Raw genomic sequence first — 17516 nt, 5'->3', positions numbered from 1 at the left:
TCCATATTGATATATCAGCTGTAATAACTTCACTACAGAATAAGTAGGTTGAGACAAAGTAACCACCAAGTCATCTGCAAAAGCTCTTAACTTATATTCTTTTTTGTTAACTTCTATTCCTCTTATTTCCTGCGACTCTCGGATTTTAATCAACAAAATTTCCAATGTTAAAACAAACAGCAACGGTGACAAAGGACATCCCTGTCTAGTACCTTTTTCTATTGTAAAAACCTCTGACAAACCCCCATTAACAATAAGTTGTGCCGTTTGTTTTTGATATATAGCAGTAAGAGCTTGTAATATTTTTTCTCCAAAATTCATCTCCTCAATTGCTCTTAACATAAAATGCCAGTTCAATTGATCAAAAGCTTTTTCAGCATCTAAAAATATCAGCCCTGCAGGGACTTGGTTGTTCTTATCTAAATATTCTAATATATTAATAATTTGTCTAACATTATTTTTCATGTACCTGCCAGTTATAAAACCCGATTGGTCCTTATGTATAAGCTGATGCACAACCATCATAAGCCTATTAGCTAAAATTTTTGCAAAGATCTTATAGTCTACATTTAAAAGAGATATAGGTCTATAATTCTTTGGTAAAGTAAGATCTTGATCCTCTTTTGGAATCAATGATATGAAAGCACTGCGGCATGACGGAGGGAATCTCTGAGCCCTGCAATATGTTATTAAAAAGCTCACCTAAAGGTTGAATCATCTCTTCTACTAAAGTTTTATAATAAATAGGTGTCAAACCATCCGTACCTGGCGCTTTGCCTAATTTTAATTGCTTAATAACTGTCACAATTTCCTCATTAGTAATTGGACCATTAATTTCTTGCTTCTGATCTTCTGTCAATTTAGGAAAGTTAGCCTCCCTTAAATATTTATTTATATCTAAAATTTGTACATTAGTAGTCTTATATAATTTTTGATAATAATCTAAAAAAGATTTCTTAATCAATTCCTTCTGATACACTAATTTACCATTATAATTTATTTTATCTATTGTTCTCTGTCTCTGTTTCTTTCTTAATTGATAGGCCAACCATCTCCCTGGTTTATTGGCATTACAAAATGTATTTTGTTTCATAAACAAAAAATTAGTTGCAGATTGATCAGCCATCAACATGTTAAATTGTGTTCTTAAGAACTTTATAGATTCCTTAACCTTTTCATCTGAAGGATTTAAAATCAAAAACTTTTCTTTTGATTTAATCTCATCTTCCAGTTCCTTACGCTTCTGAGTTTGCTTTTGTCTATGAACATTGTTCATCTTTATCAAAATCCCATGCATAAAAGCTTTACCTGCATCCCATACCATTGATGTTGATGTCCCCTTATACATATTCAAAGCAAAATAATCCTTTAAACACTCCTTTAACTTTTGAACATTCTTTTCTTGTCTAAATAAATTCTCATTCACCCTCCAGGATCTCCTCTCCTCTTTTTCATAAATCAGCTCCATCCAAACTGGACTATGATCCGTCAATGACCTAGGAAAAATTTTTACGTTCTTTACCCTATTATATAAGTCAGTTGTAATAAAAAAAAAAATCAATTCTTGAAAGTGATTGATGTAAAGTCTCTCTCCTCTTGATTACGTTCACGCCAATAGTCTCTCAATTCCCAATCCTCTTTCAGATCAAAAAAGGCTTTGGGTAATTTAGCCTGTTTAAAAAGGATAGAGGAACCTTTTTTGTCCCTTTGTGTATCTAAAACACCATTCCAATCCCCCATTAATATCACAGATCTATAGTCCAGCGAAATTATTTTCTGATGTAACAATTTATAAAATTGTTCTTGTTGCTGATTTGGTGCATACAATCCCACTACAAGTATTTTCTTACCATATAAACCAAGTTCAATCATTACATATCTTCCTTGAGGATCTGATTCTACCAGACAAACTGGTAGATTTTGCTTAACATAAATAACCACTCCCCCTTTTTTCCAGGGGCAGGAGATACAAAATGAGATCCCAAACGAGCATTAGCTAAATATTTTTGATCTTTAAGTAAAATATGAGTTTCCTGCAAGCAGATAATATCATTGTTATGTTGCTTTAAATAATAAAAGATTTTCTTTCTTTTCTCAGGGGATTTAAGGCCGTTAACATTCCAGGTCAGGAACTTTGCCATCTCCCTTAACCAGGAGCCTGGAGAAGACTGCCTGAAGATCTGCCATTGATGAATGTGTTGCAGAACTCTTGGGGCTTGCTCCTCCCACCGGCAATGAAGCACTTCCAGAGGAAGATTCTTTGGGTTCTTTCTTCTGTTGTTCCTTTTCCTTGCGTCTGTGTGCTGCACGGGTCATCCTCTGCTCTTTAACCTCTATTTGACGTTGCCATTCCACTTGTGACTTCCCAGCAGAAATCAGATCTAATCCTTCAGATTGCTGTTCCACCTCTTTGCCGCCCAAAGATTTCTGGATCATAGATAAAGATGAGCCTGCTCCCAGGACCGTATTATAAAACTCTTTGGCTTTAGCAACCGTGTTAAGCCTATAACGCATCCCCGCATGGCTCAAGACAATACCCGTCGGAATCTCCCATCTGAATGACATCGATCTTGCTTTAAGTTCATTAGCTAGAAAAGCAAAGTCTTTCCTGTTTCTTAAAATTCTTGATGGAATTTCCTTTAAAATAATGACATCTTGGGCAGCAATCTGAAATCTCTTATTGTAATAAGCTTGTATAATTTCATTACGCAGAGGCCTCTTTGTAAAATAAATCACCACATCTCTTGGCAAATTCTTTTGTTTCGCAATCCAAGAATTAACTCTGTAAACTTTTTCCACTTCTCTGCGTAATTCAACTTTATCCATATTCAAAACAGGAGCTAGATCATTAAGCACCATCTCTGTCAAATCTTGATTCATATCTTCTTTCAAACCCCTGATTCTCAAAGCATGCTCCATTTCCCTGTACTGGGACATAAGAATATCCTCTTGTGAAATTTCCACCTTTCTTTCCATATTCTGGAATTTATCTTCAATAAAATCAACTTTATCAGCGACCTCCTCCACTCTAGAATCCAATTTCGCAACCACAGAAGCCAGGCCTGATAAAGCTGTTACTATATCTTGCCTCAAGATAGTGTTATTGTCCTCTAACAGCTGCATCATTTCCTCTTTACTTTCAGATTTATTCTGTTTAAGGAGGTCTTTCATTTCCTCTTTGCTTTCAGATTTGCTCTGTTCAAGAAGTTGCTTCATTTCATCTCTAATTTGGGATACAGCATTTCCCATTATATCTTTAATCTCTTGTGCAGATAAGCCTGGCAAAGGAGGAGAAGGTGGAGGCAGTACTGATGGTGTAGCTTTAAGTTGTTGTTGTACAGTTAGAGTTGTAGGAGAGGAAACCACCTTAGAAAGTATAGAGGCCGGTTGCCTCTTTGAAGCCATTTTTCAAAGTATTATTCTCTCTCTCTTTCCTCTTAAAAGGAAAAAGGAAAAAGAAAAAAAGTACTAAAATTCTTAAAGTTTAAAAAAAAAAAAGCCAAGAAAAGTGCCCAAAACACGATCAAAAAATAAAGGAGAAAGTTAAAAGCAATAAATGTATTCATTTAAGTCCATATTTTCTTTCCGGGAAAAAAAAAGTAAAGAACAAAAGAACAAAGTACTTTCAGAATGCCATCTTACTTTCACTCTCCATGCCGACAAAAAAGAAACAAGGGAAAAGAATCAAAGTCAACTAGAAAAAAATTAAAATAAAATACTAAACTAAAAAAAAATCCTTTAAACTGCTCTGTCCGCTTTAAATATTACTCACCAGAACACTTTAAACGCGGAGATGGTAGCGGCGTTTCCTTTTGTCTCCGAAGAGACAAAAACAGCTGGGAGGCGGAGAAAGCAGGAACTCCAAGGGAACGCTCCTTCTGCCCCCTCAAAAGAAAAATCCAGAGGGGACTAAGAGGTTCTATCTCTATTCTTGCAATCTCTACCCCTTCCCTTCGCCCGGGAAGGGGATTCCGAACCGCGGGCCAGCTGATGTTCGCTGTGCTCCGCAGATCTGACGCCGTCCCAGGAGGACGGCTAGAAAGTAGCCGCCATCAACGCCGCTCCCTAGCGGAAGCTCCGAGTTTTGTCTTCTTAAGATGTAAGATTGAGGTGGGTCCTTATATTAGACAGGATCTGCAAAATTAGTCCACCTGCAAGGGAGAACCTTGCCGGGGACTTTGCAAAAAGTAACCATGTCAGACGACGGAGCAGGGAAAGGAGAAAGCTCCCCGGAGAGGGAGTCACTGCCCCAACTGTCGGGATCTGAGAGGTCAGATTCCTCAGGAGAAGAGGTGGTGGAGACACGTAACCACAAACCTCAGTAGTCAATGGGCATTGGAAAGAAAGGCGAGTGGGAAAAGAAATCAAGAAAGTTGACTCTGCGACGGGGGGCCAACCAACCAGAATGGACGCAGGAGATGGGGAAATCCCTGTGTGCAAACGAAGCGGAAGGAAGCTGGGCACTGCACTATGTCGGGCCCTGCGAGGCTTTGCGGTATGGCAATCCACCATCGGTGCCCCAGTACGTCCCAAAAACACATGGGCTTGCCTCTCCCGGCCGTCTCCGGACTCCTGAGGCTGCCGCTGACTCCCCGTGACGATCTATGGTTAGCGGCCCACTGAAGGATCAAGCGGCGATACTCTACGAGGCCAAGTGTGGGCCCGACATCTAAGCGAGGACTTCCGGGTTGATCCGCGCATGCGCACTACCACCATTGCTCAGACATGCGTACGGACAGATGGGAGGTCACCTGGCAGAGCCACGCATGCACGGAGAAAGCTAAGAGACAAGCTGGCTACCCGAGCATGCGCAGAAGCAGCCATGAGGCATACTGACAATGCCGCACATGCACAGAGCCAGCTAATCGTTGGGATGATCGTACGGCACCTGGGGTGTTTCAGAGGACTGGATGGTGGTTTCTCGGGGTAATTGGGTGGGGCCAAGTAATGTTGGGTGTGGGGATACAGATGTGGTGTTGGGTGTGGGGGATACCATTACAATAAAAAGGTACCGAGGATGGATGTTTCCCAGTGCCAACTTTATGCTTGTTTAATATTGCTATTAAAGCATTGTTCTTTGTGCCTGGCGGTGGTTTCTTTTGTTCCAGCCAAATTCCTGGTCCAGAATGTCGTAACAGTAAGTTGGCACTCACAAAACCTTTGCTTTCTTGGGCGTTTGCAAAGTATTGCTAGCTGGAAGAGCTGTGTGGATTAGGTATGGCTGAAGGGGTCCAGGATACCGATCCTGTGGGGGGCGTTCTGGAGCAATCTATAGACAAAGGAACGGCTACAGAGATGGGTATGGTGGAGTTACCAGTGATGTGACTGAAGGAGCATATCCAGCTGCCGGTGGTGGATGATGGGACAGACGCCAAGCAGAAGCCAGCCACAACATCTATGGGGGAATGGTGGTTGAGTCCTGCTCTACAGCATTTGGAAGTTAGTAGGCATTTTGTGACAGGGGAGAGACACTCTTTGTCAGCATGGAGGGAAAGGCGTATCACGGGCAATGAAGAGGAGTGGAGTTACTCTACCGCCCCTGGACAGTACACTTTAGACGTGCTGAGGGATAGATTTGGGGAAACCGGGTTTTTACCTAAGTATGGTGGGGCCTCCGGTTCTCAGCTCCCAATGGGTTCCTCTGGGTTCCGCTTAGCAAGCCCACGACTACGTTTGTCTCAATCCCAGCAAAGACAGGGGGTCCAGAGCAGTACCGCTCTACCTCTTTTCCTTCCCCTCTGGGTTCAGGGGAATTAGGGCATCAACCTAGGCCAAGCAGCAGTCAACAAACTGGGCAAACTGCTGCAGTATGCCTGCAGGTATGACATGGATTCCTCCACCTATCGGAGTAACTTTCGACGGAGACCCAGACAGACTAGCCATGTTCCTGGGACACGTCCTTAGCCATCTTGATCGGTTTGTAGCTCAATATGGCTCCCAATGGGCTATAGTTGTGGTGGTCACTGCCAACCTACAAGGTGAGGCAGCTGCTTGGGCTGCCGATCTGTTCAGTGACCATGCCAGGGAGTTAGGGGATATTGGATTGTTCCTCGATGCCTTCAGAGCCCATTTTGAAGATCCCACATGGGTTCAACGGGCTGAAGCGGAGATTGTGGGGTTAAGACAAGCAGGTAGGCTCATATGGGAGTATATAAGAGATTTCTCTCTGGCTGGACAATTAAGAACCTGGCCAGAACGGCTGTTAGTGCACCATTTCTGCAATGGTTTAGATAAAGAACTGAGGCAAGCCTGTATCGTAAGGGGGGTGCCCTGCAGATTACAAGACTGGTTTTGGGAACTTCCGGTGGTTGAAGCGGTGGAGATGGCGGCTACTTTGTAGCCGTCCTCCTGAGAAGGTGTCAGATCCGCGGAGCACAGCGTTTACCAGCTGGCCCGCGGCTCGCAATCCCCTTCCCGGGCGAAGGGAAGGGGTAGAGATTGCATGAATAGAGGTAGAACCTCTTAACTCTCCCTGGATTTTTATTTTTAGGGGGAGAAAGAGGTTCCCTCGGAGTTCATTGCTTCTCCGCCTCTCAGCTGTCTTTGTTTCTTTAGAAACAAAGCGAGACGCCGCTACCATCTCCGAATATAAAGAAACCGTGAGTAATCTTAAACCGGACAGAACTGTTTAAAGGATTTTATTTATAGTTTAGTTTTATTTTATTTTTTTTTTCTAGTTTATTTAGTTTATTTAGTTTGTGTTGATTTTTTTTTATTTTTTCGAGCTTTCTTTTTTTTTTGGGCGGAAAAGTGAGAGTGAAAGCAAAATGGCGTTTTGAAACTTTTTTTTTCTTTAGAAGACGGTTCGGCTGAATTGTTGTTTAATATTGCTTTTTTTTTACTTTATTCTATTTTATTTTATTTTTAATTTTTTCTTGGACTACTTATTTTTATTGGTACTTTTAAGAAGAAAGGAAGATAAATTAAAATGGCTTCAAAACGACAACCAGCTACTGCAGCCTCTAAAGTAACTTCTTCTCCTGCTACTTCTACTGTGCAGCAACAACTTAAAATAATACCTTCAGTGCAGCAACCTAAATCTACTCCACCTTCACCTCCCCCATCTGGCACATCAGCACAAGACATTAAAGAAATAATGGTAAGTGCTGTTTCACAGTTTAGGGAGGAAATGAAACAACTTTTGGATCAGAATAAATCTGAAACTAAGGAGGAAATGAAGAAAGAGATGAAGGAGCTTTTAGAACAGAATAATGCTATTTTGAGGGATGATATACTTTTAGCTTTATCTGGAATGGCCTCAGTGGTCGTGAAGCTGGACTCCAGAGTAGAGGAAATTGAAGAAACAGTTGAACTTCTGGATTATAAATTTCAAGATATGGAGAAAAAAGTGGAGGCTTCACAAGATGATATTCTTATGTTCCAGTACAGACAGATGGAATATGCTCTGAGAATAAGGGGTCTGAAAGAAGATAAAACTCAAGATTTGATGGAAATGGTGATTAATGACTTGGCTGTTATTTTGAATATTGATAAAGAAGAGTTACGTGGGGATGTGGAAAGAATTTATAGAGTCAACTCCTGGGTTGCAAAACAGAGGGATCTGCCTAGAGATGTGGTGATATATTTTGCTAAGAAGTCTTTGCGAAATCAGATTCTACAAACTTTTTATAATAAAAGATTTCAGATTGCTGCTCAAGATATTATTATTTTAAAGGAAATTCCACCTAAAATTTTAAGAACCAGAAAAGATTTTGCTTTTTTAGTAAATGAACTTAAAGCAAGACAAATGCCATTTAGATGGGAGATTCCGATGGGCATTGTTTTGAGCCATGCGGGGACACGTTATAGACTCAATACAGTTGCTAAAGCTAAGGAATTCTATAAAACGGTCCTGGGAGCAGGCTCTCCTTTGCCCATGATGCAGAAAGTTTTGAGTGATAAAGAGGTGGAACAGAAATCTGAAGCTACAGGGATGATGACTGCTGGACAGGTGGCATGGATGTCTCAATCAGAGATTAAAGAACAGAGAATGACCCGTGCAGCACATAAACGTAAAGAAAAAGAACAACAGAAAAAAGAAAAGGAAAAAGAAATTGGAGAATCTACTCAGCAAATTGTTTCAGTGCCGGTGGGAGGAGCAAGATCCAAAAGCTCTGCTACATATTCATCAGCAGCAGAATTTGAGCGGATTTTCTCCAGGCTGAAGGCCAAGGGAGATGGCAAAGCTCCTGTCCTGGAATATTAATGGATTAAACACTCCTCAAAAGAGAAAAAAAATTTACCACTATTTGAAACAACATAACAATGACATCATTTGCTTGCAAGAAACTCATATTACAGCTAAAGACCAAAAATATTTAAATAATCCTCGCTTGGGATCTCATTTTGTATCTCCCGCCCCTGGGAAGAAAGGGGGTGTGGTAATCTACGTTAAACAGAATTTATCTGCTACCCTGTTAGAATCAGATCCTTACGGAAGATATGTTATGCTTGAACTTGGTTTATATGGTAAGAAAATCCTTATTGTGGGGTTGTATGCACCAAACCAGCAACAGGAGCAATTTTACAGGTTACTACATCAGAAAATAACTTTGTTGGATTATAGATCTGTGATTTTAATGGGAGACTGGAATGGTGTCTTAGACACACAAATGGATAAAAAAGGCTCTTCTACCTTTTTTAAACAGGCTAAACTACCTAAAGCCTTTTTCGATATGAAAGAAGATTGGGAATTGAGAGACTATTGGCGTGAACGTAATCAAGAAGAAAAGGATTTTACGTTTTTCTCAGATAGACATCAATCTTTTTCAAGAATTGATTTCTTTTTGATTACAACAGATTTATACAACAGGGTAAAGAATGTAAAAATTTTTCCTAGGACACTGTCCGATCATAGTCCAGTTTGGATGGAACTGTTTGCAGAGAAGGAAGACAGGAGATCCTGGAGGGTGAATGAGAACTTATTTAAAAAAGAAAAAAATGTTCACAAATTAAAGGAATGTTTAAAGGAATATTTTACTTTAAATATGAATAAGGGAACATCAATGTCAATGGTGTGGGATGCAAGTAAGGCTTTCATGCGTGGTATTTTGATAAAAATGAATAATTTGCATAGACAGGAACAGACTCAGAAACGGAAAGACTTGGAAGAGGAGATTAAATTAAAAGAGAAATCTTTAATTTCAAATCCCTCAGATGAGAAGGTTAAAGGAGCTTTAAAATTGTTAAAAACACAATTTAATATGCTGATGGCTGATCAAGCTGCAACCAATTTGCTATTTATGAAACAAAATACATTTTGTAATGCTAATAAACCAGGGAGATGGTTGGCCTATCAGTTAAGAAAAAAACAGAAACAGAGGAATATAGATAAAATAAATTATAATGGTAAATTGGTTTATCAGAAAGAATTGATTAAGAAATCTTTTTTAGAATATTATCAAAAATTATATAAGGGTTCTAATATTCAAACTACAGACATAAATAATTATTTAGGCAAAGTTAACTTTCCTAAATTAACAGAAGATCAGGGAAAAAAGATTAACGGTTTAATTACTAAGGAAGAAATTGTTACAGCTATTAAACAATTAAAATTGGGCAAAGCGCCGGGTACGGACGGGTTGACATCTATTTATTATAAAACTTTAGTAGAAGAGATGATTCAACCGTTGTGTGAACTGTTTAATAAGTTATTACAGGGGTTAGAAATCCCTCCATCCTGGCGTAATGCATTTATATCTCTGATTCCAAAAGATAGTCAGGATCTCACTTTGCCTAAAAATTATAGGCCTATATCTCTTTTAAATGTGGATTATAAAATTTTTGCAAAAATCTTAGCTAACAGGCTTATGGGGATCTTGCAGCAGCTTATACACAGGGATCAATCGGGTTTCATAACTGGAAGGTACATGAAGAATAATGTTAGACAAATTATTAACTTACTAGAGTATTTAGAAAAGAATAACCAAGTCCCTGCAGGTCTGATATTTTTGGATGCTGAAAAAGCCTTTGACCAAGTGAATTGGCAGTTTATGTTGTGTTTAATTAAGGAGATGAACTTTGGACAAAATATATTACAAGTATTATCCAACATATATCAAAAACAGACTGCTCAAATTATTGTAAATGGGGGTTTGTCAGAGGCTTTTGTAATAGAAAAGGGAACAAGACAGGGATGCCCGTTATCCCCGTTATTGTTTGTTTTAACATTGGAAATTTTGTTGATTAAAATTCGGGAGTCTCAAGAAATAAAAGGAATAGAAATTAATAAAAAAGAATATAACCTAAGAGCCTTTGCAGATGACTTGGTTGTTACTTTGTCTCAACCTGTTTCCTCGGTGGTGAAATTATTACAATTGATTCAACAATATGGATGTGTTTCTGGTTTTAAAATTAATAATAATAAGACTAAAATATTAGCTAAAAATATGACTAATGGTGATAAACAGGCTTTAGTTAACTTAACAGATTTTGAAATTGTTGATAAGGTAAAATATTTGGGGGTTACACTATCTGTTTCTAATGTAAAATTGTACAAAAATAACTATGAAAAGCTGTGGATGGAGGTACAGAAGGATTTAAAAAATTGGAATAATTTACAGTTATCCCTTTTGGGTAGAATTGCAGTTATTAAAATGAATGTCCTGCCAAAGTTTATTTTTCTATTTCAAATGCTACCTGTTTTAAAGAACGAACGTAACTTAGATGAATGGCAAAAAGGTATTAATAAATTTGTTTGGGCAGGGAAGAAACCAAGGGTGAAACTTAAAATAATGCAAGATTTTCGTGAGAGAGGTGGACTCAAGGTGCCAAATATGAAATTGTATTATGATGCTGTAGTACTGACTTTGATTAGCGACTGGGTGAATTTAACAAATATAGAAATACTTCATTTGGAAGGCTGGGACCTACTTTTTGGATGGCATGCCTATTTAATATTTAATAAAAAAGTGGATTGGGTTTTTAAGTCTCATATTATAAGAATCTCTTTGTTAAGAGTGTGGAGAAAGTATTATAAAAGTGACTTCAAAATACCATTATGGGCTATACCTCGGCATGCCATAGAAGGTATAAGGAAAGGGGTAAATATGGATAAGGTCTCTTATGCACAGTTACTAAGATGGGATGGCCAAGACTGTCAGTTAAAATCTTTGGAAGAATTAACACATGAAAATTTAACTTATTCATGGTTCCAATATAGACAAATAGTGGATAGATGGAAGATGGATGGTAAAATGGGCTGGCTTAGAGAAGATGGAATTTTTTTAAAAGAAGTAAGAGACCAAAGGCCAACCCATATTAAGAGAGTTTATGGGGTTTTAGTGGAATTAGATTCAGAACCTGAATTAGTTAAAGATTGTATGATTAAATGGGCACAGAATATTGGTGAAACGATTTCAATGGATATTTGGGAACTTATTTGGATAAGAAATGTTAAATTCACACAAGCGCAAAATTTAAGAGAGAATTTTTATAAGATGTTTTATAGATGGCACCTTGACCCAAAGAAAATGTCCATTATGTACCCTAATCTACAGCCGAAATGTTGGAGATGTGGATACTTGGATGCTACCTATTATCATATTTGGTGGACCTGTAAGCATATAAAAGCTTGTTGGATTAAGATATGGTGGAATATTCAAAGAATTTTTAAAAGGAGGGTAAAATTTACGCCGCAATTATTTTTATTAGGTATTGTTATTGACTGTGATGCTAAAGAGGTTACATTGATGTTAAATTTGATTACAGCCGCTAGGCTATTAATAGGACAATATTGGAAGAAGGAATCTTTGCCTACTTTACAAGAATGGTTTTACAAAGTTTCGTATTTGGCAGAAATGGCAAAGATTTCGGCTTTCTTAAAGGAGCAATCTCAAGAAAAATTTTTTGCGGTATGGGAAAAATGGATAAATTTCATACAATATAATTTGGATATGGAAAAATATTATTTAGCTTTCTCATAATTTGTAATGAATGCTATTTCTTTCTTTCTTTCTTCTTTTTCCTTTTTATATATATATAATTTTTATGTATTATTATTCATATATATTTTTCGTCTATTTTCTTCCTTTTTCTTTCTCTCTCTCTTTTCTTTTTTTCATTTTTTTATTTTTTTTTTTTTTTTTTTTTCTTCTTAGTATATATTACTTATTTTAAAGTTTATGTTATGCATATTATTATTATATATATTATTATTGTGATTTTTAATCATTATTATTAACTATTTTATAAATTGTAAATGTTATTTTTAAAAAATTTGTTAAATAATCCTATATCCAGTTCTGGGAAGTCGGGGGGGGGTGGGGTGGTTGGGGAGGGGGGGGTGGATTTTTATTTGTAAAACTTTTGAAAAATTTTAATAAAAAAAAAAAAAAAAAAAAAGACTGGTTTTGGGTAGTAACTGAATTATATGCAGGACTGCAAGAGTTTCGATCAGTTGCAGCTAGCCCGCCAGCTTTTCGACAGACAGGGAATAAACCAAAGGAGTCGGGTGTCCAGCCTCCAATCAGTGCACCACCTATAGCTACCCCAGCCGCTAGAGCAGTGGTTCTCAACCTTTCTAATGCCGTGACCCCATAATACAGTTCCCCATGTTGTGGTGACCCCCAACCACTTATACATCACTCGGTGCCAGGGGAGTGGCCAAAAAAAGGTGGAAAAAATGGCGGACAGCCTTGTTTGGCGACCCCCGTGAAATGGTCGTTCGACCCCAAATGGGGTCCCGACCCACAGGTTGAGAACCACTGCGCTAGAGGGATTTTAAGGTGTTTTCGGTGCAATTACTCGGGCCATCGGGTTGCACAGTGCCCACTTCCAGCAGGAAAGCATTTGTCAACAACTCCAGGAAGGATGGGTGTTACTCCACAGAGGACCTCAGACCAGTCCAGGGCTTTGCGACAGATTGAAGAAGACATCCCTTGCCGACATCCAGGAGGGGCAACAGCCCCTAGTTCCTATATTCTGCTGGACAAATACGCTCAAGTGGACCCAGATGAGGATCCCATGGTAAGCCAGCCGGTCGTGCCGTTTGCCATTCTGATCTCTCTGACAAGCCCTGTTACCGGTCAGAGAAGGGAATGTAAGGCCCTAATAGACTCCGGATGTACAAGATGTCTAATAAGCAAAAATCCCACTAGTAGAGATAGTGGGATTGAGAACCACGAGCTTAGCACATCCCATCAATTTTGAGCAAGTAGATGGTTCTTTGTTGGGCGAGGCTCCAGTCACTTTAGTAACAGAACCCGTACGATTGGAGATGGGGGACCACTGGGAAATTTTACGTTTCATCGTCATGCCTTCCATGACAATAATATTAGGCCTGGCTTGGCTTGATAAGTGGCGTCCCACTATTTGGTGGGAGGGAGGATGCCGCCATTTGCGATTGGGTGTGAGTCCTTGGCCACCAGAGGAAGATGACAGGTATGAGAGCAGTCTGCCTGACAGTAAGGGTGATAATAAAGAGAAAGATAAGGAGGGACTAAAAATAGCAGTGGAGCAAGGAGAGAGCGGGAATTTCCGGCCATGTATAATGACCTTGTGGAGGTGTTCAGCGAGAAAGAACGTGACGTGTTACCACCTCATCGTCCCGACTGATATCATACCGGGAGCGAAGATGCCGAAACCATGTATGTCTCCCATGACACCTCGGGAATTGGAGGAATTAAGAAAATACATCGATAAAAACCTGGCGCATGGTTTCATACAACCAGCTAGGTCCCGGATTGCAGACCCTATTCTATTCCAAGAGAAAAAAGATGGTGGGTTGAGACTTTGTGTAGACTTTAGAGGTCTTAATGCGGTCTGCATGGAGCATATGTATCCTTTGCCGTTAATAAAGGATATGTTAGCCTATCTAGCACAGGGAAGAATCTTTACCAAGCTGGATCTTAGGGAGGCCTATTACCGGGTTCGAATCAAGCCCGGTGATGAATGGAAAACTGCATTCAATTGCCCTTTAGGCAGCATCCAATTTCGAGTTATGCCTTTTGGGCTACGAGGTGTTCCCGCTGTTTTCATGCAGATGATCAATGGAGTGTTGCATGATCATTTATATTGGGGGGTCTTGGTCTATTTGGATGATATACTAATTTACTCCAAGACCATGGAAGAACACGTACGGTTGGTTAGAGATGTTTTGCGCAGATTGCTGGATGCCCAACTGTTTGTGAAATTGTCTAAATGCGAATTTCATAAAGAGTGCCTTGACTAGTTAGGGTATAGAATATCTGCAGCCGGTGTAGAAATAGACCCAGCAAAAGTGCAAACCATGCTGGAATGGCAGGCTCCACAAACTAGACGCCAATTGCAAAGCTTTTTAGGCTTTGCCAATTTTTATAGGCAATTCATCCCTGGGTTTGCAAAAGTAGCCTTACCACTTATGGATCTGTTAAAAACCCGGAAAGGCCCCGTAAAACCATGGCCTTGGCAAGCATTAGCCTGGACTTCAGAGTATCAAACAGCATTCGGACTGTTAAAGTCTTTATTCGCCAAAGAACCCATTCTATTACATCCAGATCCAGACCAGCCGTTTGTAGTGCAGGCCGATGCAAGTGACATAGCAGTGGGGGCGGTTCTGTTGCAACGGAACTCGACAGGAACTTTACAACCCTGTGCCTATAAGTCACGTAAACTAACAGACACTGAAAGGGTCTGGGCAGTGTGGGAGAAAGAAGCTTTCGCTGTTAAATGGGCATTATCGACGTGGAGGCATTTGTTGGAGGGCGCTAAACATGAAGTGGAGGTCTGGACTGACCACAAAAATTTAGAAATTCTACAAACGCCTAGAAGACTATCCCCAAAACATGTGCGCTGGGCACAGTATTTCAGACGTTTTGACTTTCGTCTCAAATATGTGCCGGGAGGACGAAATTTCCTAGCAGATGCTTTGTCGAGACTACCACAGTATGAAAGTAAAAGAGACAAAAAAATCCAGGCAATCCTACCCCCCTATACACGGGGAGTGGCCAAAGCAGTATCCCGCCCGGTCACTACGGATGTAGAACAAGAGTTGAGGACAGCCCTTCCACAGGACCCATGGTTCCAAAACCACCAGGATTTATTGACCCAGCGAGGGGGTTTGGCATGGTATGGAACAAAATTGTATGTGCCTCAAGTAAAGCATGACTGTGTTCTTAAGCGATGCCATGATTTCAAACAGGCAGGGCATTTTGAGTTTTTAAAAACCCTACATCTTGCTAGGCGCCAATTTTGGTGGCCCAATTTGAGAGGCGATCTGGAGAAGTATGTGAAAAGTTGTCCAATGTGTGCCGCCTCTAAACATTACCCCGGGAAACCTCCAGGGCTTCTGCAATCGGTAGATGATCCGGAGTATCCATGGCAAGATATAGCCATGGACTTTATTGTAGAACTTCCAGAAAGCAAGGGTTATACAGTAATCTGGACAGTTATCGACTTGTTTTCCAAGCCGGCTGATTTAATTCCTTGCAAGGGATTACCATCAGCACGGAGGTTGGCCCGTCTATTTCTCACCCACATCTATCGCACACATGGCGCTCCTCGACGGATTATCTCTGGTCGGGGGGTCCAATTTACAACGCGATTTTGGAGGGACTTTGTGTCTTTACTTGGCTCCTCATAAGGACTCAGTTCGGCTTACCATCCGAGCACGAATGGAGCTGCAGAACGAGCAAATGCGGCGATAGAAAGATATTTGCATAGCTGTGTCTCATATCAACAGACGGATTGGGTCGATCTAGTTGTCTTTGCAGAAGACGCCTACAACAATGCAGTACACAGTAGTACTGGATATACCCCTTTCCGGGTGGTGTCTGGTAGAGACTTTGTTCCCATACTCAAGTGTCAGAAATTTGAAACCCATCCATGGTTACCCAAAGATTGCTCACATAAAATTAGTGAAGTGTGGAGTGCAGTAAAGAAAGCATTAACAAGGGCTAGTGAGAAAATGAAAGAGCAAGCAGACAGAAAATGCAAACCAGGTAAACCCTTTACTGTAGGGCAATCAGTGTATTTGTCAACTAAGTACATACGACTGAAGGTTCCGTGTAAAAAATTGGGGCCCAAATATATAGGACCTTTCAAAATCATTAGAGTAATCAATCCAGTCACAGTAAAGCTCCAACTTCCCAAGTTTTGGGGGAAAATTCATCCTGTATTTCATAGCAGCTTATTGAAACCGGTATCTGAATATCGAGTAATGACTCCGCCTGGTCCTATCGCAGCTGACCAATATGAGGTACAAGAGATATTAGATTCACGCATAAGACGGGGTAGATTGTACTATCTAGTGCTATGGAAAGGCTATCCATTATCAGAAGCCTCTTGGGTGGTTGATAATGAAGTACATGCACCCCGGCTGATTAAAAAGTTCCATATATGGTATCCCGGAAAACAAGGGGGTACCTCTACGAAGACCGATGGGGTGCCTTGAAAATGGCTTGGAAATAATATGTTGTGTTTTCCTTCCTAGGGGGAACCCTGGTAAGGGGGGGTGGTATGTCGGGCCCTGCGAGGCTTTGCGGTACGGCAATCCACTATCGATGCCCCATACGTCCCAAAAGACATGGGCTTGCCTCTCCCGGCTGTCTACAGACTCCTGAGGCCGCCGCTGACTCCCCATGACGATCTATGGTTAGCGGCCCGCTGAAGGATCAAGCAGCGATACGCTACGAGGCCAAGCGTGGCCCGACATCTAAGCGAGGACTTCCGGGTTGATCCGCGCATGCGCACTACCACCATTGCTCAGACAGCGCACGGACAGCTGGGAGGTCGACTGGCAGAGCCACACATGTGTAGAGAAAGCTAAGAGACAAGCTGGCTACCCGAGCATGTGCAGAAGCAGCCATGAGGCATACTGACAATCCCACACATGCACAGAGCCAGCTAATCGTTGAGATGATCGTACGGCACTTGGAGTGTTTCAGAGGACCAGATGGTGGTTTCTCGGGGTAATTGGGTGGGGCCAAGTAATGTTGGGTGTGGGGATACAGATGTGGTGTTGGGTGTGGGGGATACCATTACTATAAAAAGGTACTGAGGATGGATGTTTCCCAGTGCCAACTTTATGCTTGTTTAATATTGCTATTAAAGCATTGTTTTTCGTGCCTGGCGGTGGTTTCTTTTGTTCCAGCCAAATTCCAGGACATTTATTTATTTATTTATGAGACTTATATACCGCTTTAAGTGCAAGCACTCTCTAAGCGGTGTACACCAGTAAGCAATGTATATATATATTTACATTGCCCCCAACAATCTGGGTCCTCATTTTACCTACCCCGGAAGGATGGAAGGCTGAGTCAACCTTGAGCCGGTGAGATTTGAACCGCTGACCTGCTGAACACAGTCAGCTAAAGTGGCCTGCAGTACTGCACTCTAACTGCTGCGCCACCTCGGCTCTTAACATCATAACACACTTGAGCTGGATCCTAGAGAAAGCTATCGACTTGATGAAGAGAACCCTCAGCTCCCTAGGAGAGGAGAATTCTGAGCCCCGTGGCCACACCAGCTGCTGGAGCCGCAACTGGAGAAACACTGAGGGGTAATTGGAACCTGCAGCCCCGGGGACGTCCACTGATCCA

The sequence above is a fragment of the Crotalus tigris genome, unplaced genomic scaffold (assembly GCF_016545835.1).
Source record: "Crotalus tigris isolate CLP2741 ecotype Arizona unplaced genomic scaffold, ASM1654583v1 scf7180000024464.508515016:1373766, whole genome shotgun sequence".
In the NCBI taxonomy this organism is placed as follows: Eukaryota; Metazoa; Chordata; class Lepidosauria; order Squamata; family Viperidae; genus Crotalus; species Crotalus tigris.
Note: the sequence above shows the minus strand (reverse complement) of the source record.